The 23,667-nt window shown below is 36.9% G+C and overlaps 1 long non-coding RNA gene across 1 annotated transcript; it reads right to left on the bottom strand.

Annotated features, from left to right (window-relative positions):
- Nucleotides 1-4,502: 4,502 nt before the first annotated feature.
- Nucleotides 4,503-5,876, bottom strand: LOC148594737 (uncharacterized). The gene is made up of 3 exons (XR_015913347.1): nt 5,833-5,876; nt 5,234-5,272; nt 4,503-4,531 (listed from the first exon to the last, which is right to left on the bottom strand). It is a non-coding gene; the product is annotated as an uncharacterized LOC148594737 (long non-coding RNA).
- Nucleotides 5,877-23,667: the final 17,791 nt, after the last annotated feature.

Raw genomic sequence — 23,667 nt, forward strand, 5'->3', positions numbered from 1 at the left:
TATGCGCACAGTAGTGCAATAGTTTTATATTGACACAAGAGTTACCGAGCCAAACTCCGCCTGCCAACACAGAAATTTGATACAATCCGCCTTACTGCCTCTCTGTATTCAAACAGTACATACACTGTGTTCATTATATAGATACAGCACGGAAAGATCCTAGTAGCCATGTTTAGGCTCCAGGAGCAAGTCATTCAGTTCTCAGCTCCAGTTCGAGTTTCCACCTCTCCAAAAGAATATACAAGTACAATACCAGGCTGGGCACAGAACAAGGCACTGCCCTAATGCAGTTCCAGGAGATGTACCTAGCCAGTGATGCAGCTTGAATTAAGGTGCTGAAAGACTGAACATTAAATATAGCTGTGGTTCAGCTGTAGTGCCCACTAGCAGAATTTATGAATTACTAATCAGGCCTGCATGCTTGAGGCAGTGCAACCACCCTCAATCACTGTGACCTAGTTTAAGCAGAATCACACACACTAGATAGTACAGTGGAGATAAATAAGTCTTCAGACTTATTGCAGAAGACTGCAGAAACCTAGTAGTTACAAATAAAAGTAGACAACTAAATAATATACTGAAGGGGTCCGAGTATAAGACTAGAAAGATTCAAATTTCAAACAGGAACAATCCAAATTCCTAACCATCTTTACTTTCATTTTTTGTATGGATCTTAGGAGACATGGATCTTTTGGGATCACATTTTCCCCTCCAGAGATACCTTCTATTGACATAAAATGAAAAATAAGCCCAGTTTGCAAATAACTCAAGGATATTAAGAGAGGAATAACCGTATCTAGCAAGCCTGTCCAACAGATCAAGGATGTGGATCTGGAACTGTTTTTAAGTAGATACCTGAGATTTGATTCCCCTAGGTACCTGGTTAAGATGACTTGGGCCTTGTGTCTGCTATTACAAACAGAAGTGTTAAGGAAAGCAGGCTGCAAAGGCACTCTGGGGGATTAGTGGTTAAGCATATAGAACCTGTCTTAACAATATGCTGCTCTTCATAAAGTGTCTACTCACTACCACCATACCTTTTCCAAAGCCCACGCTTTCACACACATTCTACAATCCAGAACATCGCAACTTCTTAAACTATGGATCCTTATCTCTCACACAAGACAACCACGAGCAACAGTTTTCCAAAGGAAAAGGCAAACTAGTTTCTCCACATCTACTACCTGCTTCAAACTCACCCTACAGCCTTGAAAAAGAAAAAAAATGGTGTTTCTTATTCTTGTATAAAGACAGACCTCTATTACAGAGCTGGAGTCTATACAAGAGCCGGCTTTTGGGGCGTAGGTCCTGTGCACTACAGAAGGACTGAACAGGTCAGGCTCACGGGGTTCACATGTGTTCAGATCAGTCACCTGCAGTGCCTATAGAGAGAGGCAGCTCTCTAGGTTTGGGAAAGAGTCTACACGATGTCAACCACGATTTAAGCCCCAGCTTTATCTGCCTGCATATTTGGTTTTTGAAAGTGAGTTTTTTCTTAGATCCCAGCCCTCCTATATGGAGGCTGACACGACAGATAAGCCCCCACTACTGTACTCACTCAGTTTTGGAAAGACTTCGCCCAAGTTCTTGTCCAGGTCTCAAATAAAACACCCCTGTCATTATTTCCGTCTTCTCTCTGGTTTCCAAATCTTCCTCATTTTGATTTACAAAAGAGTTTATAGGATTCACTAAAACATGACACAACTTAAAGTATATTATGGCATTTATTCTTTTACCTCCCTAATTATTCCATAAGAGGTATTATTTTATGCTATTGTGCTCATTACCTCTACATTTTTTTTTGGCATTCTGACTTAAACCATAAGGTTTTGACTACTGCTACTACTACAGTCTTCCTAACGTGCAAAGCCCAGGTGCCACAGAGCCACCTCTGAGGGTAATTTCTGGCAATTTCACATAGGACGCTGTAACAGCATAGTGTGAGCCTTCCGAGCGAAGCCGGGCCAGCACCACCCCGCAGAGGCGCCCGGGAGGCGACCCGCGGCTGTTAGCAACGACGATGCTGCCGTCAACCGGATCCTTATCCCTTCACGACAGCAGGCGGCAGCTCCCCGGCGCCCCCTCGCCATTGCGGACATCTCTCCCTCCCGCAGCCACGGCCCTTCCCCCGCCCGGCGCCGCTCGCCCCGGGCAGCCCCGGCGCGGACCTCCCACCTGCGGGCGCGGGCCGCGGCCCAGCTCGCCCCTCGCTGCCGCCTCGCCTCGCCTCAGCCGCCCGGTGCTTCCGGCTGCCGCGGTGCCGTCCCGCAAAAGCTCCGGCTGCAGCCGTGGCCCCGCCCGCTCCGTTCCCAGGGCCGCGGCGCGCAGCGCGCCCGCCCGCGTGCCCCGAACCGCCGCCCGGGCCGCGGGACCGGCGGGCGGGAGCAGCGGGGCCGCGCCATGGCGTGCGGCGGCGCCGAGGGAGCCGCGGGGCCGCCCCCTGCGTGGGGAAAGGGGCCGTGGGGCCAATCCAAGAACGGGAGCCGGGGCGGGAGGCGGCGGAGGGATCCAAGCCTTCTTCCAAACGCGGGGTTATCCCCTCGCCCCCCTTCTCGCCCCACCTGTGGCAGCGGCGCCCGCGCGGCCCTTGGGGCCGTTACAGCCGTTGGGGCGCGCGGAGCCCGCGCCAGCCACCCCTGCCCGCCGTGCCCCCGCCCACAATTGCCCCCTTTCCTTCCCTTGTGAACCAAAATCGCTGGTTTCATTAAACCTCCTGTTTTTACCCGGTAGTTGTACAGTGAACAATACATAAGGGTCGTGTATGAAATCCATGATATCTTTATTAAAGAAGTGTGGTGCAAGGCCCAGACAAGGCACAGAGCTGTAGGGAGAGCTCTCCCAGGGTAGGTTAGTATGCTAAGGAGCAAACTGTCCCCCAAGATTTAAAGATTCTAATTGGGCAGAATTCCTCTAAGGTCTGAATTTAGGCTTCAGTCATTTGGGTGGATCCAGTGGTTATTGGCAGTGCCGGTGGGGCTGTGGTGTACAGGGCAAATGGGGGAAATCCTGGCCCCAGTGAAAACTGTAGTGTAATTTGAAGGGAAATAGATCTCACTGATTATAACTGTATACATCATGAGACAAAATAAGCATATTAGTAACAAATGTAATTTTAATACTGGGTACATGTTCAGTAAAACATAATTACAAGTATGTTTTTGAAGAAAGCTCTTTGTTAACATCACACACTAGCCTACCATGCAGTTAAACCGTTACAGTGCTGTTTTAGGGGCAATGCTAGATCACTGTAGTTGTGATAATACCTGTTAAGACACCACTACCAACTGCTCGCCCGTGTGCAGGTCACTAGGCAAAGAGAAGATCAATCCACCAGCTCCAAAACAATCTGCTGCAAAGTGGGGAACTGGTTTTGAACCTAAAGAGTAGCAATGAGTTTCTGTGGCCCTGTTCTGTGGAGATTTTAGCATCGTCTTGAATTCAAATTTGTGGACAAAATAATTGAGAAAAGGAGCCAATCCCAGGATTCTATCAGTTTTATGAACTTTGTTACATTTCTGTTTATTCTCACTGGAAATGTTGTTTTCCAGCACTTCATAGGCTATCAGTCTAATCTGGACCACACTGCCTTCTGTGCTGCTCTGCAGAGGCTTGCTTACTGTAAAGTATAATTAGCTTCATTTCATGTGATGATGAGCAATGGCAGTGCTCAGTTTACATATACAACAATTTGTCTGATCGCTCCTCATGCCCCTTTCTGGTTAATAACCAAATATTCTCTAAGCAACAAATAAAGTTCCAGTTAGGCATTCATCACATTTTTAGTTGGAAAATAATAATAAAAAATTATATTGGTAGGGCACAATATGTTCTGTTAAAATGTTGTCTAAAACACTGATAAAACTATTGACACCTATTACTTACTAAAACTAAAGGTAAACTAATGGCATATTAATAAGACATACAATTTAACAAATAATGTATCCCAATTTGACTTTTCTTAAATCAAGTAATTAATCTAATATTACAGAGAAAAATCAACGTATAGGATGCCAAGCACATCTTCAGAAGTTCATATAGACCACTTTGATACAGCAGCAGAGGCTGCAAAGGCACTCAAAGCACTCAACAGCAGCAGGAATCCAGGACTGGTGGGTTTTCCAGCAGAGCTCTATAAGGGAACAATTTTTGATTCAAAATAATTCCATTCATTACTATTATTAGGACATACACAGTTTCAGAGAAATCTTGTTAGCCTCGTAGACATTTTGTTAAGAGACCATGTGCCACACCTTATGCATGCGTAACCAACAGCTGTTCAAATGATAGGCAGGATCCAAACTATAAAGCCCTTATGTGGTCCTACTTTTCCTCATTTTTTTTTCGAACTATTCCTGTTTATTATGTTGTACATGTATTCTCAAATATTTATGCAGATACATGTTTTTAGACAGATATCTCACTGCCTACTCAATACTTCGAGTTTTCTGTAATTTGTGTAGGAAGAAAACAGTAGAAAAAACAAAGAGAAAAAAGTACTTACCACTTGGCTGCCCCCTGTGGAAGATGGATTCTGCAAATAAACAAAAAGATAAGTCTAGAAGTGCTCTCACACATGGTTTTGAACACATAGGTTTGCCTGCAATCAATACAGTTTTGATAGTCTAATCAAGAGAGTAGTTTTAGGATGTTTAATAACTTTTGTACAGATGAAGTAATAAGTTTTAGTTCTACATTGTTTATTCCATCTTACATCTGAAAAAAAAATCAGCTAAAATTGATGTAAGGACAAAGGTCTATGTTTTCCTCTCATTCTATTACCGTATTTCACATTTCATATTTCATTTATAGTTGAAAGATGAGGTTAAAAATGAAAATAAACTGTACTGAAAATAAACAAAGGATAAAGAAATTTGCTAGTGAAAGACACAAAAACTTATCAAAAAAGTGAAGGATTAACTAAACGGAGCCTATACAAATCTACACAGGAAAAAGGAATTTGAAAATAGAGGACTGCAAAATGTAACAAGTCCTTTAAGAGATTCACACTTAAAATAAAGGCTTTTCTTTGTATGGTAGGAAGAGAAAATATTGAAACTGCTTCTCCAGACTGAGGCCAGATTTTCCCCAGCTGTTCCTTTAAATATGCTCTAATACAGAAGGAATCAATGCGCAATAGTCTCTTCAGACACAATCACCCATATGTTGCTCTCTTGACCATCCAAGTTCCTTGTTTACTAAGAAAGATTACAAGCAGTGATGAAAGTGTTCTTACCTGTTTACCAGAATACGTGTATCCGGAAGTAGAAGAACCCTGTAAAATAATTTTAAAACATTTTTGTTTTTTTTTTGTAGGAGTATCCTAATGAATAACAGTTGACAAGAACACAGTACTCTTGAACACACCCTGCATATTGATAGTTCTGATACTGGCTTTCATTTTAACTTCATTTCTTGCACTTTTTTCCCCACCTACTTAAGTGAATGGTGTCAAATAACCTCAGCTGTGTCCTCTTTACTTCATTAACAATGCCAGAGGATTTTCAAAGCAAAATATCATTCTAACTGAATTATAATGTTTGAAACTGAAACAGCTTCTGATTACTTATCCCATCATCTTTAATAGAATGAACACCAATGACAAAGCAACCGAGTATCTCACAACCTTGTTATTAGGGGGAATCGTCATCCTCCTGTTCAGGCTTGAAGAGATATTCCATTTCAATATATTGGCCATTTTTCTGAGACATAAATCACTACAAAGTAAGTTAAAATTCTTCCCTCATTATTTTTACTTATTTTAAATAATAATATTCATGTTTCCAATGTGATTGTGAAATACTCAAAGGAAAATATTTTGAGGAATACCCTTACTGGTTTTCCTTGATTTCTGCCTCCTGAGGAAGATGAACCCTGAAAAAAAATTAATATCTTTCTTTGACTCTAAGCCTGTTTGTACTTAAATATATTCTTCTTGACTGGAATAAAGGACCACAGGAGAAGGAACACTATTTTGTGCCTAGTTACCTCAAAATCCTGGGGAAAAACTTATCTGGAAATAAGAATATTTACCATATTTTTTTAAACAGATGCTCTTTTGAATGATATATATTAGTCAAGGAGAATCTAATCAAAAGTTCTCAAGAAAAAGAGCTCTTTTGTTGTAATAATGTCTCGTGGATATAAAAAGGAAAATATAGCAAGCTCCAGTTAAATATTAATTTGCTTGGAATTAGTCTGCATCTAGCTCTGAAAAAATGGGTAAGTTTTATAATACACAGTTCACAGTCCTACGTGAAGAAAGTTTTAATAAGGGAGCTATAGGGGAAAAAAAGTGGATGCAGAAAAATTAAATATTCTACAGAAGTCTTCTTTTTTAAGCAAAACTATCCTTCCTATTTGAATGGTATTGCCAATAGAAAATCTTTGCAAGCAAAGGCTGTTTAAGAATGCCATCCAATATGTTACACAAACAGTCTCATTATTATGATTCAAGTGTATGACAATGTAACAATTTTTACTAGCTCTTTAATCAACAGGTGGATGAGATGCAGTTAAAATAGTTAGAAAGTGAACCCTGAATGCAAAGTGTGAGATTGCCATGGATTAAAACAGAAGTAACTATTCAGAAAAAAGTCACTTAAAAAAAATAAAGCTCCTGTATTTTCTTCCATGATTACTAATCAGAGAATGTTGGGAAGTTCAGTTACCAAGCAAAATACTGACTCAAAACTATGCAACTGAATGAGAATAAATATCTGTTCACATTTGCTGAGATTATCCCAGATGAGTAAATCATCTAACACTCATATATTTACCCTAAGTAACACGGCTCGTAGAAAATATCTGGCCCCTAATTAACTAGATTTTTTTTTCAAGTTTACAAAGAGAAAAAAAAATAAAAAGGTCAGTATGGAAAGTTTTTACTTACTGGTTTACCATGTGATTGGCCTCCATAAGATGAGCCCTGTAAGAAGAAAATCAAGCACCTGTTACTTAAATGGAAGACATATTTATTGGGCCAGCAGATGCAAAGCACCTAAGTTCATTTTCACACCTAAATATATGTATATAAAGTGTCTTCTTTAAGTGTCTTATGGCTCTGTTGGAGACAAAAACAAAATCTCTATTTTATTTGTTATATTCTGCTAGCTGAAACATGCATTTTGGGAGTAACTTGTGTATTGTTTTGGTTCATTATTCCATATAATCTTTTGGGAAGAATGTTATTTGTTTTGAAGCATATGAAAACTGAGTTATTTAGATCCTTCTTTTCTCCATGATATAAGATTTACTCTGCTTAATAGAGTCATACTGCAACTCAAATGTTTGCCTATGAAGCAAAAAAAAAAAAAAAAGGTTTTTTTTTTCAGTATAGCAGAGTGAGACATTAAGAAGAGTAATACTAATGAAAAGTATGTTCTCCCTCAGAGAACAGCTTTATTAAACAGCTATCAACTACATCTTTTAACTGTCTGGGCTGGTAAGGTTTCACTACCAGTGACAAACCACTCAGTTTACAAAACAAGATGTTCTTAGAAAGGGTACATAAGGAGTTGGTTACATTAAAATATTGTTATTGCAATAGAAGATGAGAAAAGCAGTATTACTATGGAAAAAACACCAAAATGTATATTTTCCAAACAATATCTGTCCATTTGTTTTACACCAAACTTCCAACAACTTAATCTAAAGTAACATAGACATGCCTTTCTATATATGGAATAATTTTAATTGAGAAATGACACAGAAAAGAAGATCTGACATAGTGTTAACATCATGTGAAACTGAAACACAAAAATGGCTGATTAAATTTTCACTTGAGCTAAGAAGCATTCTAAAGTATAACAATGGAAAATGTGATCTATGCAGTTTCTTTAAATGAAGTTTTTTGATGCTATTCCATTTCAGTTACTCAGAAATACCTACCACTTGCAGGTATTTTTTGAAAGTAAAATGACTTTTTGAAAAAAATGATTGTTACTAATCCCACTCCATCACGTTTTTCATTTACTAAATTGCATGTAGGAAGAAGAGTTTAAAAATGAAGAGCTGTTTACCTGTCCACCATACTGCCTGCTTCCAGAATAAGATGAACCCTGTAAAATGAATGTAAAACCATAACTTTAATAAATCCTTTTTTAAGTACTCACTAGCACCAAAGAAATGTACTTAATCTGAAGATCATTCATGATATCAGTTAGACTTCCTTCTTAGAGGAAGACTCTTATATAGTTATTAATGCAAAAGAAAATGGTAGCTTATTAGAAGACCACATCAGCGATTTATGCAATAAGATGAATCCTGCAAACTTTTCTTATATGTTATTTTGAGTTAAGCAAACTTACAAAAGTACAAAGTCTTGTGTCTAGTGATTTCAACAGATATTTTTATTAAAAGATGTCTGAAATGTGAAGAGACTGATTCAATAAAAAACAAATACACTCTGTATAGAACTCTGTCTAAACTCAATATTTAATTATTTTTTGTGAATATGGCAACTGAACCAAGTTCATCCCAGAGAAAATAATCTGAATCTGAACGAGGAATGTTGAAGAAATACTGCTTACCTGACCACCATAGTAGGTATTTCCTCCAGTAGAGCCCTGCATTAAACAAGAAATAGGAATAGTTACTTTTTATAAAATTCAGTCATATGTAGAGAACAAACATAAAAACAACATACTGACTTACTGCACTGATCAGACAATTTGCATTGATTACTGATATACTTTTATATTTGGTAGATTAATCAATAAAGGACTTGGTTTCTATTGGAAAGATAACTTACCTAATAATTCATAAGTGGTAATTTATATGCTGTTTCCAGTACTTATGATGCTCAGTGCTACATTAATGGCATGCATTTTTTGCTTGATTGCATAATCCTAGAGAAGTCACCTAAGCAATTATGGCTATCCTGAGAGAACAGTTAACTGAACCCTCCTTAAAAGTAAATTAGGCTCAAAATTTTCCATTTCAGCACAATATGAAACAACTTTTGTTATGTATATAATTGCACAGAAGAAATTAATGCAATGTAGTTGCTTGAGAATTTTCCAATTACACATCCTATGAAAAATAAACAGTAGGCAAAGAATACTTACTGGACTTCCACCAGGACACAGACATCCACCCTGTATAACACAAAAACAAACTAATTTTCTAGAAAGTGCATGGCTGGAGAAGGTGTTTGGATTAGCAAATCAAACTCAAACTTTGATATTGCAAGAAAACAGGCTACAGAATCTTGCTCATAAACTCAAACTCCATCTAGAGAGTAGTTGTCCCTTCACCCTCCTTCCAGGGTAGGTATGCAATTACTGATCTAATATTTAAATATGGTCTAATTATTCCCTTCAATTTATAGTAAAAACACTACACACATAAAATGATGTAAAAAGTTCTGAGTAGTACTATATAACATATTTCTTTGTTTTTTTTTTCTTTTTTCTTTTTTAAGGGAGTCAGAGTACCTGGGTAACATGCAACATTCCAGCAATTTTCAGATGTTAGGGAAAACACTAAAGATGACCCCCCAGTGGAGGACTACCAGGTGATTTCTACTCTGAGGTAACTAACTGAGAGGTGGCCAGCAGGATTTGTGAACAGTTTTTGTGAAGGAAAAATACTCAAGGTGAATTTTGAGTGACTGAGATTTGCAGCAACTGAATGCTGTGGAAAAGAAAGGCATACCTGTCCACCAGAGTGGCTGCCTCCTGAAGAAAAGCCCTGTAAAAAAAAATTAAAAACTGTTGAGGCCACATCTGTATTGTGTCCAGTTCTGGGCTCCACAGTACAAGAGGGATGTGGAGCTGCTGGAGAGAGTCCAGCGCAGGGCTACAAGGATGATCAGGGGCCTGGAACATCTGCCCCATGAGGAGAGGCTGAGGGAGCTGGGCCTGTTCAGCCTGGAGAAGAGAAGGCTGAGAGGGGATCTAATCAGTGTCTATGAGTACCTCAAGGGAGGCAGTGAGCAGGATGGTGCTGGCCTCTTTTCAGTGGTGGCCACCAACAGAACTAGAGGTAATGGCCACAAACTGAAGGACCAAAAGTTCCACAGGAACTTAAGGAAAATGTTTTTTACAGTGAGGGTGACAGAGCACTGGAACAGGCTGCCCAGAGAGGTTGTGGAGTCTCCTTCTCTGGAGATCTTCAAAACCCGCTTGGATGCAGTCCTGTGCCACGTGCTCTAGGTGACCCTGCGTGTGCAGGGGGGTTGGACTAGATGATCTCTAGAGGTCCCTTCCAACCCTAAGCATTCTATGATACTATGATTCTATGAATGCAGGCAGCGATTCAACCTAACCATCAGCAGTATTAAACCTTCCTGCAACATCAGAAAACAGTCAACACTGACTTCTAAACCTGAAGCCATCAGCACTCCGGGCCAGTCCTTTCTGAATAATAAGGATAATAAGGAGACAACAGTCTCTGTTGTCCTTGATATTTTCACTTGCTTCTGTTTAACATAATGTGCTAAAATGTGCTTCTTGGATCAAGGGCCAGGATAAGGATTTCCGACACAGGCCCCTGTAGCACTCACATAGCATGATCTGACACATCAGACTGATGCGTATTTACTGACTTTCATGTAATTCTGCTTTAAACTATTATTTCACAGAATGTTCTTTTGCAAAAAGTACAGAAGAGTCAGTTTGCTTGAAGTACTCTGTACTAAAACTGCAAATACTATGAAAGGAAAGATTTTACCTGTCCACTATACTGGTTGCTTCCTGTAGAAGCTATACCCTAAAAATTGAGAAAGCATTTATTTTCGTTGCTGGAAAACACACTTTTCTTTGTCTTCCGTGGATTTAAATGCCACATGAATGTTAATGCTTCATTTGTCACCATTTTAAATTCTAGTGGCCTTTAAAGTGGCTACTGTTTATATAGAACAGTGAAGTTCAAATCACTGGCAGCTTCAGGTAGGTGTGAATGCAGTGCAGCTGCACTGGATTCATTGCTCACAGCAGGCACATATATTTTACTTTTGCTTGTGCTCTGATACAATTGTCTTTTATTCATTCATCTATTCTGACTTCAAGCAACTCCTTTATGAAATACACTATTTAGCATAAAATAGAAAAGAGAGAGAGGTGAACCACAAAATTAAACTCCATAAATGAAAATAGTTCTCACCTGTCCTCCGTAAGGGCTGCCACCTGAGAAATACGGACCCTGAAACAAAGATATCAATTAGTTCTGTACCAAAGAGGAGAACTTACTGTCAAGAGTTAAGAGACTGTGACAGTAGCAGAAATGCAAATGGGCCCAGATTTAGCTGTACAAATGGAAAAACAAAAGATAGAACTGTATTTACTGTGATACAAAAGAGGTACTGGCTATTGTTTTGTACTGCTTCACCTCATAGAACATGATACAGGTATTAAATAGAAATATTATTTTTTGCAGTCAACATAAAAGTACTAAGATTTTATATAAAAAATGTGTGTTGAATGAAGATTACATGGCAAGAGATTCTCACCTGTCCACCATACTGGTTGCCTCCTGAGAAGTGTGAACCCTGAAGAAAAAGAATTAAATATTTTCTATATTCATTTCATAAGAATTCTTAAGCAATGGTCCATTTGAAGGATATCTACTTTCTTTCAGTGCAAAACTATGAGTGGACAGGACCAGAATGTGCAAAAAGGCATGGGAGTCTCGTTTACATTTACCATGATGCATCAGAAGTTATATCTCCTAAAAATTCTCCTGTTGTTTCGTGTCACATGCATTTATAATTACTATATATCTTGTAGCAAATAAAATAGAAAAACAAGTAAAATCAGTCTACTTAAAATATTCTTTTACATGGAGAACCATTAATTCTCTCAGATGAAATTCCTAACCCAGCACAAGAGAATTCTCACCTGCCCACCATGCTGGCTTCCTCCTGAAGGTGAACCCTGAATAACAACAAAAAATAAATAAAATCTCCTTTACATCTGTTTCATGGGCTTTAAAAAATGTTGATCAATATAATGGAGACATGCACTTCATATTGTATTTCTTACTAGTTTTAAAACAGCTTCAGACAAGAACTGGGTTTCTTTGAACATGGCAGCAGCATAATGCCATAGGGAATATCTACTGAGAAGATCCGAGTTTAAGGTATTAAGGTAGGCAGCTGGATAGACGCAAGTTATAAATAGGGCTAAATTATAAAAGCAGGGATTGTTAATGCTTACTTGTCCACCGTGACTGCTGCCTCCATAAGATGATGATCCCTGGAAAGATATTGAAAATCAGATATTTCTGTTTCATTATGTGTCTTTAATTTATAGATATGAGAGAAAAAAAATCTGTTTTTTTATCATTTTGTTTGTAAAGTTTGAAGAATAAACTGTATTTTTGTCTTTCTTGAATGCTATAACAGGAAATAGATAAATATAAATTTTCTTGAAATACTGAGGTAGCTAGCTGGATAATCCTTTACTTGATAGCACTCAAATACTGATAAAACAAGAATATCATATACAAATATTAAAAGTAATTGCTTACACGGTCTCCATACTGCCTAGCTCCAGAGGAATAGGAACCCTGGAAAAGACATCAAAGAAAGTGAATTCTCTTCCTTTCTCCTTCGCATTCTGAAATTTTCTTTTAGAGATTAAGAAAAAAATAATTTATGCACTAACTAGATCATGCCCCTGTGCCTATCAGACGTGCTCATCTGATATTTCTTTTTTTTCTTTTTTTAAGAAAACCACATATACATTGATTAAATGTACATTGACATCAATATCACTTCATCCTGAAAATGATATAGAATAAAACAAGGCAGTATTCACCTTAAACTTTTTTTTTTTTTTCACCAAGCCAAACAGCACGGCTTCAAAATGTACATCCACAGAACTTTTATCGGGACATATTTGTTTTCTATGTTTTACATTTTTCTCTCCTTTTTTCTTTTTAATGACACACATCCTCTATTTCTGGTGAACCACCATGCGGTGTTGTTAATGATGTTACTGAGCATGGCCCACACCCCTTCCCTGTCACCACGCTTGCAGTGGTGAGTTTGACATTCAAAAACAAACTGCAGCATCATTTGGGACTTAGGCTAATCCTGAGACAGCTTAACCCTGCTCTCTTTCCCATTGTGCCTTAGCTTGAGCACTTTCTGTCCCGCAGTCGAATCTGCCACAGCAACAGGACATGATATAATTCAGGTGGCTGGCAGCTGCCAGTCCTAGCAAGTGCTTGGACAGACACCCAGAACACACATGAAGGAGTGCTTACCGCTCCACCCTGCTGGCCACCAGATGATGAGGAGGAATCCTGTAAAATATTAGAACCCAGCTATTTCAGTAAAGATTTCTGTTTCCTTGTTGCGAAGGTTTAAGACATAGGCTGTAGGATGAGCAGTATTTTTTCAAGTTCTCTGCTTGTTTCTGGAGAGACATTTCTTCATATAGAAAGATACATACTGGGCCAAAGCTAGCAAGAAAGGGCTGGTTACCAAATTGGTCTCTGAAACCGGACCAGGTGATCTCATACAACAAGAGGTCTCTTCAAAGAGGGGTGATTTAAGTTGTTTTTCTTCTTAATGGAAAAAAAATGGGAATCAAAAACATTGCATTTCTATTGTTTCCCTTTTTTCTAGAGTAAGCTTCATTGTATAAATACTGCAAAAAATAATGGCAACTAACTAGTGACTAAGAGAGCCATCGCATACCATTTTAAGGATGTAATAAACTCAGTGGAAAATTGACAGAGTTTCTGCTCTTTATCCAAAGTTTCCATATCAAAACAACAGTTTAATTGAGTTTGTAGATAACCGTAATTTTTTAAAGTGGCCAGCTGGCTCTCCCTTTGGAATGACTTACGTGACTATTGTACTGGCTGCCTCCAGAAGATGTAGTACCCTGGAAAAAATTACAAATCAGTTATTTTTCTTTAATACAACATCATTAAATCAAGACTTTTTGAAGGACAATAGTACATACACTTTTATTTTTATTTTAAATTTTTCTGCTTGAGGTTAACCTCCACTCAAAATTTAAAGTCTAACCTTCCCTATTTTGCTAATCACCTAAAAATTATTGTCTATTGTGTATAATGTAAAAATTATTGTCCATCAAATGGCTCTCTGCAGAGCCCATCATCAAAAATGACAAACCACTTGTTTCACTTCAAAGGGTCTGAAGGAAGGAAGCTTGCTTCTTTCAGTTTAAGATCAGTGAGCTCCCTGAAGAATGACATAAGCTGCAAAAAACTTGGAATATGTATTCTTCATATTGCTTTTAATTTTTGGAGTTCCGCTGGAACTGATTACTAATCAAGGTAAGATTTATATTTGCATAATTTGTGCTAAAGAACATTCTTCATTCAAAGACTTTTCTTTGAACGACTACTGTTTTAGATGGAAAGAGGATCGAACTGCACAAATGTCCTGTATGTATTTTGATTTGTAACTAGGGTAAGTTATTGTCATGAATGTATGATTTCTATTAGATACTGACTTTTTTGTAACCTCAATAGCCACCATCATATTGACAAAACAAACACCAGGTACCCTGAAAATCTGATGAACGGTGCTTACATTTGCAGAGGAATTACTTCTGGTTAAGGTAGAGGATCCACCCTGTAAAATAATAATAAAAATAAAAAGGAATAATAAAACAGCTTCTGTTGTATATCATAAACTAAAATCAAAATGAAACCTTAAAACAGCTCTTCTATGGGATTTTCAAGGAAAAACATCACATTCTGAACTTATCTTACACTTCATTTACTTTACTTAACTTCCCAAGATGATCAAAAGGCTTTTTTGATCTGTAAATCACAGACTGTAAATCACAAAGAACCATTTTGCATCCGCTCATGCCTGATTGTGTAGGAAATAATAACACCACCCGAAGTTCAGGAACCTCCTTTGCCTATTACGGGTTGACTGACCAAATACTATTTGCTTTAGAAAGCATTTATTACCCTATTTCATGATCCCTAAATAATACCATATGAAATTTTCTTAAAAGTACCAATGAGAACTGGCTCTGATCGCCTTTTTTTTTCGTTTAGTAAAGACTGGTTTCTGAAACAACTTTTTATGGTTGGCAGCTTTGTAGAGTTAATACTTCACTTTCCCTCTGTGATAGTTTTTTTTTTTTTTTTCTACAGTTAACCCTGCTATTTATTGCAATTATAGAGTTTTCTGTTCTAGAGCAACAAGAAATTACTGCTTTTCTGTAGCTTTTCTTTGGAGATGAGATTATATGACAACTGAAAATCGCTTTTCAGTAAATGTATGTTGCTGCAACTGTGGGGGCACTGAACTCCTAATTATGACATAACAAGAAATAATTTCTATCCTGTCAGCAACATTTATGCCAGCAAAGGAACACCGAACATAAAACCTACAATACATTCAAATAAACAAATAATGTAATGTAGAAGCAAATAGATTTGCAGCTAATTTTCCATTTGCATATATAAAAATATAATGAACAAAGAAAACGTACAGAGCTTGCCCCGGAACAATCACATCCACTCTGTAAAGAACATAGAAAATGTGTAAAATCTCAAGAACATAGCACTGAAAAGGACTCATAACAAATTGAATTCTTTTTTCTACCATCTAGGTATCCAAGACATAGAATTACATTCATAATTCTCCTTCTGCAGTTTTTGTTTTTTGTTCTTATCCCCTGTAACTACTACTGCTCTTACCACTTCGATGGTGTAAAATCTCCTAATATTATCTTCAAATCTCTTACCTATAAACTTTATCTAGAAAACCCTGCTCACCAATATAGCATAAGAAATTCTGAGTAGTACTACAGAGCATACATTTTTTTTTTTTTAAGCAGCCAGAGCACGTGGGTTACATGCCACATTCCAGCAATTTCCAGATGTCATGGAAAACACTAAAGATGACTCCCAGTGAAGGACTACCAGGCGATTTCTACCTAACTGAGAGGTGGCCAGCAGGTCTGCATGGGATTCAGTCTGCATGGGATTGCTATGAGTCCTTGGGGATGGGGAGATGAGATAGGATGAGATGGGGATGGAATGGGTATTTAGCACCAGGACAAGTGCAGAAGCTCAAATACAATCCAGACAGACTGCTACTCTGGCCACAGCGATCTCTGGATGACACAGAAAAAAGAAAACAATGCACTACTGAGACTTTGGTCAAAGAGGACAGTGGTGAAGGAAAACAGGTTTTGTGATGGAAAAATATTCAACATAAATTGTGACTGAGATTTGCAATAACTGAAGTCTGTGGAAAAGCATACCTGTCCACCAGATTGGCTGCCTCCTGAAGAAGATGAACCCTGCAAAAAGTTACGCTTTCATTTAATAGATCTTTAACTTTGATGTATCTTTTACTAGTTTATTTATGTCTGAAAATATCAATCTGATAAGAACCCTATGTTATTTACAGAAAGTTTAATGAAGATTTATAAAAATACGGTAGTCTGGAAACATTAGAAATAATATGGTAACTATGAAGAAAAATTTCCTACCTGCCCACCATATTGGCTACTTCCTGACAGACCTGAGTTCTGAAAAAAATTGAAAGATAATTAACTTCTGTTTCAAAAATACTATTTATATCAAATATTTATTACTTGCATTTGAGTATATGTGCTTACATGTCCACCTGATTGACTGCCTCCTGGTGAATAAAAATCCTGTAAAAAAATATATGGGAAGTACATGAAAAAATGAAAATAGGCCTTCTGTTGTAGTGTGGAAATATTATGATGTAAGCTGAACACTCCCTTCTGCCTCTCCATATTACTCAATTTTCTGTCATGGATTGTTTGAAACCAACAAATAACTTTCTGCATAAATCACCACATGGCATGTATGCCTGTCAACAAACGCTCATTTAATGAAAGGTATTCTCTTGGATAGAATGATTAAAGAATTCTTTTTTTTGCCCATTCTTTTTCCTTTTTTTTCTCCATTAGAATAAATAAGATGGGGTAAAAATGACAGGAAAATGGATGCCCTTGCAAGTAATACAAGTGCAACAAAGTAAAGGGTTTCAGTCAGAGTAAATGTGGGTGCAACACAGCATTGGAAGACTTCTGCATTAATACAGTGAGTCTAAAGGCTGAAACATGAACAAGTAAATCATGGCACCATGCCTACAAATGTGATTCTGACATTAAAGAGCACAGTGCAGCTTCAACTGAGACTTAGGATAGTCCTGAAACACTCCAACCAGGCCCTCATTCCAACTGTGCCTTATCCCACACAGGAATCTGCCACATCAGTAGGACAGAGGACTTGGAGAGAGACCCAGAGAACCTGTGAAGAATGAGCACTTACCCCTCCACTCTGTGGGCTGCCAGATGGTGAAGGTGAAGGTGAATCCTGTAAAATATTTGAAGCCAGTTATTTCATTAAACATTTCTGTTTCCTTTTAAGCAATGGTAGAAGACAGAAAAAAGTACTGCTTTCTTTGTGTCTTCCAGTGGCTTAATTTTTCTTTGTTGGGAAGTTAGACATAAGCTGCATAAGCTGTAAAATGAGTAGGATTCTCTCAACTCCTCTGCTCATTTCTAGAAAAAGGCATTTCTGTATATATAAAGATTCATAGTGGGCCAAAATGAGCAAGAGAGACTTAGGTGACTGATAAAGGCGTAAAAAAAAAAAAAAAAAAAAAAAAAAAAAACAGAAAATCTGAATAATTAATGGTGATCTGTTTAGCAATTGTAATTGCTATTAAAAAGGCAGATATTTCTACAGAGTAATAAAAAAAAAAGTAAAAAAGAGATCACATCTTAATCTGCATTTCAATAATGCAGGGAAAAATGTCAGTCATTTGAAAGACGTCCTAATACACACTTTATACCTCAATTTCCTATGTTACCATGGCCTTCTGTAGTACTTTATTTTTGTTTTCCTATATTAATACCCAGAAGAAAAATTTGATACTGAACCTCTGTGAGGAAACTGTTAGAATATAATACTTGTTACCGAATTGGACGTAATAACCCTTTGTGGAAGTTGTTCTCAAGTGCACAGTGGAATTCTAAAAATTTATGGAGAACAATATCCTGCTAATCAGGATACTGAAAAAGAGACTGTTAAAATTGAATTCATTGCTAAAGAATAAGGGGAAATAAAAGTTGGAAAGTTTTATAAAAACCTAAACCATAATTAATGAGAAATACTCTTTAGTCAGGAAAAATGTATGTTCTTAAGTAGAAAAGCAAGTATTGCTCATCCTACTACATGAAAACAGATTATCCATATGTTGATAAAGAAACTTGAATCTTCTTCTTTCTGACAAAGAAACTTGAATCTTCTCACAAAGCTGGCACTGGAAGAGCATGAAGGAAGAGGGTAGAAAGTGAACTGGAGATGGAAGGATAGAAAGTACAGTCTCTGCAGTAGTGATCATAAATGAAACTGATTAGTTTGTTGTTTAAAAGAGAAAAATATGAGATGATTAAGGATGAAATATGATGTGTTTCAATAAAACTTGAATTTAAAATAAGTCTGGCTGTTAAGAAAAATAAATTGGAAAATTTGATCTATGGGAAGAAATAATAGAAGCAATTACTATGATATTCCACAGTAATATGCATTTAAGAGGTATACTATAAAGGAAGTTAAATGCAAAAAGGAAAAAAAAAAGAATAAAAAATAAAAAAGAGAATAAGAATGGTTGATCACACATGCTAGCAACACTTCTATTGTTATATTATTAAATTAATGCTATTGAATCAACTCCAATTAAATTATTGGAAATAAGAACTTGGTGGTTTGGCATATTCTGGACATATTGTGGACACTATGTTTTAAAGGAAATAGTGAAATAGAGGAATAGAACCTCGATTTTGACTTCTACTTCTAATGACCAATTCACAAATGTGTGATTGTTATAAGAACTTTAGTTACTGCAATTCTAGTTGGCTAAGTCCTTATTGTACCACACCAGAATAACACCACACAATTTAAATCTTCAGATTTTCCTTTAGCTTCATCTGTAGAAATAACCCTTTTAAGAGTTTAAGTTCTTGAAGCTCGCTAGTAAGTATGAGAGATGGTCAGAATTTGCTCTTTAGGTTCTCTTGAAGATAAGATGATGTGCGCTTGATAAGATACATAAGACTTATGTGAGATCCACAAAAGCACCTAGATTTCTTAAAAGGAAGTAAATTATCAGATTGGTACACTTGAGAAGAAATGCTTACACTTTCATCAGATTCACCGTCTCCTATGGAAGGTGAATCCTGTAAAAGAATTGAAAAACATTTATTTTCATAGGAAAGTTACTTGTGGAAAATACAAATAATCAGAATAGAAACAATAAGATACTTAGAGAAGGACCAAGAAAAGGAAAAACACATAAGCAGAGGGAATCAGTCGATTTGATTTTTTTCCTGATCCAAATATTTTTGGCTGGCAATGATAAGGAAAGAATATTTGCAAGTATTTGAGGAAAAGACTGATAACAAACCAGTACTCACAATAGATTAGTTTTGAATTTGAACATGAAGATAAAAGAGAACTACGTAGCCGGAAACAGCCATAGTAGCTTCCATTAATAATATAAAGTGCACCGACATAATATGAATTTTACTGTAAAAACCTAAGTACAAGCAACAGGTTTATATATAAGCCTTCCAAACAAAACTACATTGTCACAAAGTGTGATTAGGGAGCTGTTCTTTACTTAACTGCTTATTTATTATAACAAGATGCTAACAAATAAACCTAAGTGCATAGAGCACAAGGCTGAATATAGAGACAGAAGTTGATATATGGACCTTGCAAGGAAAGAGAAGGTACAATGAATGACATGAGTGAGGTGGGTTGGTTGGTTTGTTTGTTTTTGGTGTAAAGGAGACTGAAGGTGTAAGAAAACTGAACTTACTTGTATAAAAAGTAAATATTGGGAAAAAAAGTTGAGCGAAATCTATGTTAAATGGCTAGATAACAATTAAATCTTGTTAATATTTTTAATTGTAACTACGTCAGTTGCTGCTTAAACAGAAGAGGCTAAAAAAGGGATTTTGTTTGTAAACATGAGGTGTTTTTGGGAAACACCTCAGATGAAGCTGACTTGCAAAACTGAATGGTCTTTACGTTGACAAATCCCATTTTCTATGTTTTGTTTTTAGCATCCTGCACTAGAAGCAGAAACAAGACACATTTTTCTACAAAACAAAGTAGCACCTAGGTTATAAGTCTTTCATTTTTAATGAATAATTTTGTATGACTTTGGATAGTTATACTGTTAAATAAAACAGAAAGAAGATGTTTTTTACAGAATGATTCTACAATGAGATTTACATCAGTAAATCTATTCACTAGGAGAAAATCTTCTGCATAAGTAAGGGATGTAGAGAAATATCTATTCTCTTTCCTTCTGAGTGAGTTAATGTATAAACAGTAATTTTGGGGTAGAGAAAATGTTGTACTGATTAACAGATTGAATAATCACATTAGCCCAGTAAGCAGGCTGATCTCTTCAGTGCATCAGATTCCCTCCATTATGGAAAAAATTGGAGTTGCAAAAAGTAAACAGAAACAACAGATAAAATGGCATTTGCATGATCATTATTAAAAAATAATGGAAATAAAGGACGAAGCTCACAAAATAACCAATACATTTAGCTTCAGCATTTCATGTATAAGAGAAATGATACATACCTGACCATAAGGTCCACCACCACTGTATGTGGAAGATCCACCCTGTTCAGAAAAGATAAATCATTTCCATATTGCAAATGGAACCTTTCCTTTTGAAAGGTTACCATAGGGATCTCCTTCAGGGAAGATTAAGGAAATGAGAGGATTTATTTAGTTATCAGAATAGCCATTAAGAAACTCATAGTTATTTCCTTGTAAAGATTATTTTGCCTATTAACAAGTGTAATTCTCAACTCATTTTATTTCCACTTTTGAAGAGATCTTCAACTGTCTGATAATTCAAAGCAAGTGTTGTCGAGAAGATGCTTTATCTGTTTGGGCTTTTTAAAATACAACAAACCATAACGACATCTTACATATTCCCCAATTTTCATCTTGTCTTTTTAGGAGTATATGAAATTTTGTTCCTCAAAGCAAAAACAACAACAACAAAACTTAATTGAAATAAAGTGATAGCCAAAATACCAAATATGGCTGTATATGTGGGAACCGGGTTATTGGCCCTCAGCACCCTTAATTCATGAGGAAAAAGAGTATATACCTGACCATAGGATTCACTGCTGCTGCCATAGCCAGAAGACCCTCCCTGTAGAGAAAACAAAAAAGGTTTTGGTTCTCTCAAGAAATATTTTTCCTTCTTTTTGAAGGACTTTAGGAACCAAATAATAGGAGTCTGTGTTATCTTACCTGTCCGTGAGATCCACCAGGATAGAAGGAAGATCCTCCCTATACAGAAAATAAAGGAGGTCACCCTTTTGTAGTTACAATGTTCCCTCAAGAAAGATATTTAGATGGCTCCTGTGCAGAAACAATCAACTGAATATTTACCTGGTTACCAGAATAAGTGTTGTATGATGAACCTGGTGCTCCCTAAAATGAAAACAGAAATCAGATATTTTCTTGCAAACGATGATTGTTTTAAATACTAATGCATCCAATTTTCACTTTTCACTCTTTCAGCAGACCTTTATGTTCTATATAAAAATTAAGAACAATACTGTTAAAGTAGAAGAAACCTTTTGACAATAATTTTCTTCCTCCCCAAGGATGCTATAGATACCATTCTGTATTGTGCTCTGTCAAATTGAACACCATGAGGTTACAACAGGGCTGATCTAAGTTTGCTGCTCTAAAACACAACTCTCTGGTCCATAATTACAGTATTTCACATGGCAACTACCAGATCTGGAATCCAGCAGCTGGGGTAGCAGTTGTTTGTGTTACCTTTACAGGGGTGGAAGAGTGTTTACCTGTCCATAAGATCCACCAGGGTAGAAGGAGGGTCCTCCCTGTGCAGAAGACAGAATGGGTTACTGTTTTGTAGTTGCCTGCTCCTTCAGGAATGCTTTTACACGGAGCTTTTGAATAGGGTGATTTATCAGAACATTTACCTGGTCCCCAGAGTATGTGCTGTGTGAAGAAACTGGGGATCCCTGAAAGGAAAAATACAGACTAGCTATTTTCTTGCAAACAAGATGCTTTATATTGCAAGGTGCCGATTCTGACTTTAAGCTATTATTGTTTAAGTTGGGCAAACCTTCTGACACAACATTCTTGGTTGGTTGAAAGACCTCCCCATGGAAATCATTGATATATTTTTGTCTTTTTCTCTGATGGATTTCATACTATAGGTCATGTTATGGTTGATTTGACTGCTGCCTGTTTAAATATGCTGTTTTATAACATCTCTTATATGATGAGTATAGGAAGTAATATAATAGGAGTCTATGTTATCATTACATGCCAGAAAAAAAACCACTTACCTCTCCATAAGATCCACCAGGATAGAAGAAAGGGCCTCCCTATACAGGAAATAAAGGAGGTCACCCTTTTGTAGTTACAATGTTCCTTCAATAAAGATATTTAGATGGCTCCTGTGCAGGAACAATCAACTTAATATTTACCTGGTTACCAGAATAAGTGTTGTATGATGAACCTGGTGCTCCCTAAAATGAAAACAGAAACCAGATATTTTCTTGCAAACAAGATGGTTGTTTAAATACTAATGCATCCAATTTTCACTTTTCACTCTTTCAGCAGACCTTTATGTTCTATATAAAAATTAAGAACAATACTGTTAAAGTAGAAGAAACTTTTTGGCAATAATTTTCTTAGCCTATTGAAATTCGAAATTTCTGCTGAAATTTGTATTGTGCTCTGTCAAACTGCACACTACAAGGTTACAACAGGGCTGATTTAAGTTTGCTGCTCTAAAACACAACTCTCTGGTCCATAATTACAGTATTTCACATGGCAACTACCAGATCTGGAATCCAGCAGCTGGGGTAGCAGTTGTTTGTGTTACCTTTACAGGGGTGGAAGAGTGTTTACCTGTCCATAAGATCCACCAGGGTAGAAGGAGGGTCCTCCCTGTGCAGAAGACAGAATGGGTTACTGTTTTGTAGTTGCCTGCTCCTTCAGGAATGCTTTTACATGGAGCTTCTGAATAGGGTGATTTATCAGAACATTTACCTGGTCCCCAGAGTATGTGCTGTGTGAAAAACCTGGGGATCCCTGAAAGGAAAAATACAGACTAGCTATTTTCTTGCAAATACACATTTAAAAATAAATTAATCCAATTCTGAATTTTATTCCAAAGGGACATTCCTGTAACCATTAGAAGAGAATGCTTGCCATTTTTGTTGTTCAAGGTGAAAAAAACTTTTATTAGGAACTTCTCTCAAGGGGTTGTAGGATCCCAAAATATAATATGCATCTTTTCTTTTCCTCTTTTTACTTCAGGAATTCTAAATTGCACTCAGTAGACTCTTCTTTGTTATAGAGAAAGAAAATGTTTGTCTCTAATCATGTTTTTAAAAATTGATAAAAATACAGAATTTTTCAAAGTGTAAATCTTATTGAGTGAGATTTCAGCTCGTCGCTGAAAGTGGAAAGACTATTTAAAAGCAAATAACATCTGTTATTACTGTTGCATCCCCTTTACAGAGAAAAATAAAATTCTATACTTTGGTTATTTCCACAGAGAAGATGTTTAGATTGTGCTCTTATCATTAGGAAAAAAAAAATGAGGAAATGTGGAATAATTGCAGCATGAGGAATTTGAGGATCCATATAGGA

The sequence above is a fragment of the Tinamus guttatus genome, unplaced genomic scaffold, assembly GCF_059628265.1.
Source record: "Tinamus guttatus ecotype Peru unplaced genomic scaffold, ASM5962826v1 Tinamus_guttatus_pri_ptg000211l, whole genome shotgun sequence".
Taxonomy (NCBI): domain Eukaryota; kingdom Metazoa; phylum Chordata; class Aves; order Tinamiformes; family Tinamidae; genus Tinamus; species Tinamus guttatus.